This window comes from Acartia tonsa, chromosome 5 (genome assembly GCF_053477335.1).
Source record: "Acartia tonsa isolate MP-2025a chromosome 5, ASM5347733v1, whole genome shotgun sequence".
In the NCBI taxonomy this organism is placed as follows: Eukaryota; Metazoa; Arthropoda; class Copepoda; order Calanoida; family Acartiidae; genus Acartia; species Acartia tonsa.
The window spans coordinates 25399156-25401655 of NC_137264.1; the positions used below are offsets into that span (position 1 = coordinate 25399156).

At 48.7% G+C, this 2500-nt stretch overlaps 14 non-coding genes across 14 annotated transcripts; 9 read left to right on the forward strand and 5 right to left on the reverse strand.

Annotated features, from left to right (window-relative positions):
• Positions 1–20: 20 nt before the first annotated feature.
• Positions 21–92, reverse strand: TRNAH-GUG (transfer RNA histidin (anticodon GUG)). Its single transcript has one exon. It is a non-coding gene; the product is annotated as a tRNA-His (tRNA).
• Positions 93–188: 96 nt separating this feature from the next.
• TRNAV-AAC (transfer RNA valine (anticodon AAC)) lies at positions 189–261 on the forward strand. The gene has a single exon. It is a non-coding gene; the product is annotated as a tRNA-Val (tRNA).
• A 3-nt stretch (positions 262–264) lies between these two features.
• TRNAE-UUC (transfer RNA glutamic acid (anticodon UUC)) lies at positions 265–336 on the forward strand. Its single transcript has one exon. It is a non-coding gene; the product is annotated as a tRNA-Glu (tRNA).
• A 97-nt stretch (positions 337–433) lies between these two features.
• Positions 434–515, forward strand: TRNAS-GCU (transfer RNA serine (anticodon GCU)). Its single transcript has one exon. It is a non-coding gene; the product is annotated as a tRNA-Ser (tRNA).
• A 100-nt stretch (positions 516–615) lies between these two features.
• On the reverse strand, positions 616–687 carry TRNAE-CUC (transfer RNA glutamic acid (anticodon CUC)). The gene has a single exon. It is a non-coding gene; the product is annotated as a tRNA-Glu (tRNA).
• A 128-nt stretch (positions 688–815) lies between these two features.
• Positions 816–889, forward strand: TRNAN-GUU (transfer RNA asparagine (anticodon GUU)). Its single transcript has one exon. It is a non-coding gene; the product is annotated as a tRNA-Asn (tRNA).
• A 151-nt stretch (positions 890–1040) lies between these two features.
• TRNAR-ACG (transfer RNA arginine (anticodon ACG)) lies at positions 1041–1113 on the reverse strand. The gene has a single exon. It is a non-coding gene; the product is annotated as a tRNA-Arg (tRNA).
• An 84-nt stretch (positions 1114–1197) lies between these two features.
• TRNAV-CAC (transfer RNA valine (anticodon CAC)) lies at positions 1198–1270 on the forward strand. The gene has a single exon. It is a non-coding gene; the product is annotated as a tRNA-Val (tRNA).
• A 109-nt stretch (positions 1271–1379) lies between these two features.
• Positions 1380–1451, forward strand: TRNAP-AGG (transfer RNA proline (anticodon AGG)). Its single transcript has one exon. It is a non-coding gene; the product is annotated as a tRNA-Pro (tRNA).
• A 137-nt stretch (positions 1452–1588) lies between these two features.
• Positions 1589–1660, forward strand: TRNAQ-CUG (transfer RNA glutamine (anticodon CUG)). The gene has a single exon. It is a non-coding gene; the product is annotated as a tRNA-Gln (tRNA).
• A 102-nt stretch (positions 1661–1762) lies between these two features.
• On the forward strand, positions 1763–1835 carry TRNAF-GAA (transfer RNA phenylalanine (anticodon GAA)). Its single transcript has one exon. It is a non-coding gene; the product is annotated as a tRNA-Phe (tRNA).
• A 111-nt stretch (positions 1836–1946) lies between these two features.
• On the reverse strand, positions 1947–2020 carry TRNAT-AGU (transfer RNA threonine (anticodon AGU)). The gene has a single exon. It is a non-coding gene; the product is annotated as a tRNA-Thr (tRNA).
• A 76-nt stretch (positions 2021–2096) lies between these two features.
• TRNAK-CUU (transfer RNA lysine (anticodon CUU)) lies at positions 2097–2169 on the reverse strand. Its single transcript has one exon. It is a non-coding gene; the product is annotated as a tRNA-Lys (tRNA).
• A 92-nt stretch (positions 2170–2261) lies between these two features.
• Positions 2262–2343, forward strand: TRNAS-AGA (transfer RNA serine (anticodon AGA)). Its single transcript has one exon. It is a non-coding gene; the product is annotated as a tRNA-Ser (tRNA).
• The last annotated feature ends 157 nt before the right edge of the window (positions 2344–2500 follow it).

Consider the following 2500-nt stretch of genomic DNA (forward strand, 5'->3'; position numbering starts at 1 on the left):
GGAAAGGAAAAAATTGTCACTGCCGTGACCAGGATTCGAACCTGGGTTACTGCGGCCACAACGCAGGGTCCTAACGACTAGACGATCACGGCTAGAGACAGTGACAAAGGCACAAATGTTCTAGTGTACATACCACAAAGGCCAGCCTTTTCCGTAACATCCCACCTTAGTTGGCACTATACCACAGAGTTTCCGTGGTGTAGCGGTTATCACATCTGCCTAACACGCAGAAGGTCTCCGGTTCGATCCCGGACGGAAACATGATCCCACGTGGTCTAACGGCTAGGATATCTGGCTTTCACCCAGGAGGCCCGGGTTCAACTCCCGGCGTGGGAAATCTTTTTCTTCTCTAAAAACTGCTGAACCACCAGGATCTCATTCTTTCATGCAAACATCAAGGGCTTCCCAAGTTTCGGCCTGACTCCTCCTAGTTGACGAGGTGGCTGAGTGGTTAAGGCGTTGGACTGCTAATCCAATGGGCTCTGCCCGCGTGGGTTCGAATCCCATCCTCGTCGGAAGTTTTGTTCAATTATTGCCTTTTCTTCTCTCGAGAAATTCGATGCTATACCAACTCAACTACACTTGGACAAGCGCACAAGAGGGGGGAAAAAAGTTTTCCGTTACCGGGAATCGAACCCGGGCCTGCTGGGTGAGAGCCAGCTATCCTAACCACTAGACCATAACGGAAGGATGTATGATGTGTTTAGCAGTGCAAACTTAAACAAAGCATTTTCCAAACTGGCTTTCTCAATTGTACAATTATTTAACCATGTTGGCATATTTCTCAATTATTTCGATACCAGCATCATCAACTTGCCTCCGTGGCGCAATCGGCTAGCGCGTTCGGCTGTTAACCGAAAGGTTGGTGGTTCGAGCCCACCCGGGGGCGCAGACACCTTTTTCTTGTTGAGCGTAGCAATCAACGTGAACAAAACATAAGTATTGGCAGCTAAACAAACATATTGTCCATGTATCTGTGTATGCAATGTCATGCCATGTGTCTCAGTCATACACATTTAGTCTGTTCAAAGATAAAAATCCGATCTCGGCAGGATTCGAACCTGCAATCTTCTGATCCGTAGTCAGACGCGTTATCCGTTGCGCCACGAGACCCTGTAGTACACCGTTGGGACAGATCCATACCACATTTGCTACAACTCAATATTTCAAACAAAGAATTTGCCTCTCTACCAGCAAGGTTCCTTAGTGTAGTGGTTATCACGTGTCCTTCACACGGACAAGGTCGCCGGTTCGATCCCGGCAGGAACCAAACAGTCTGTTTTTTCTTCTTCTTTCTTGAAGGTCCTCGTTCAAAGGTGAGTCTCCTTCCGCAGGCATGTCAAATAAATACCCACACGCACTGTTACCACTCAACAGCTGGCTCGTTGGTCTAGGGGTATGATTCTCGCTTAGGGTGCGAGAGGTCCCGGGTTCAAATCCCGGACGAGCCCACTTGCTTTTTGGATTGGTCATGTTTGGCCCTAATTTCAGGGTTTCTGCAAATATGTTCCAGTTGTTTTACCTTTTTCTTTTCAATGGGAAAACGATTGGAAAACTGTACGTGCATCTTGACATCGCTAGATGTGAAGGTCCTATGGTGTAATGGTTAGCACTCTGGACTCTGAATCCAGCGATCCGAGTTCAAATCTCGGTAGGACCTGTCTCTTTTTCTGTTTGTTCGTTTGTTTTCGTCTGTCAGGCCACTTTTTCTTTTTGAAATGCTATGCTGCTGCGTTTCCGCTTGGCCAAGAACATAGCACAGGCCGTGATAGCTCAGTTGGGAGAGCGTTAGACTGAAGATCTAAAGGTCCCCGGTTCGATCCCGGGTCGCGGCATTTTGTTGAACTGTTTGTTTCGCTTCATTTTTCCTGTATCTTGGGCAAAATGTGAGCAGTGAAATCTTTCAGAGGCCTTCTTTTGACAGTTGGGTTGGTCAAAAAAAGTTGAGGCACCACCGAGATTCGAACTCGGGATCTCCTGTTTACTAGACAGGCGCTTTAACCAACTAAGCCATGGCGCCCTTTCTGCTGGTGGGTCCATGAGTGTGCACCTCATACTCGTTGCAGCTAAGTGGGAAACACACCAAAAGGAATGGTCGCCCAACGTGGGGCTCGAACCCACGACCCTGAGATTAAGAGTCTCATGCTCTACCGACTGAGCTAGCCGGGCTGCTTGCAAACCTGTGTGAAGTGGCAAGCTAAGCTAATCCAAGTTATTCTACTGTATGAGAATGCCGCCAAATGTGCCCCCATCAATGTATTGCAGTCGTGGCCGAGTGGTTAAGGCGTCTGACTAGAAATCAGATTCCCTCTGGGAGCGTAGGTTCGAATCCTACCGACTGCGGATAACATTTTGCCCTTCTCTCCATAGGTCATGGGCTGTTTGGGGGGTTACAAAGAGCCACAAATTGTCCTTTCCCTATGTGCCAGCAACGTTGGTTCAGTGGTAGAATGCTCGCCTGCCACGCGGGCGGCCCGGGTTCGATTCCCGGACGTTGCAG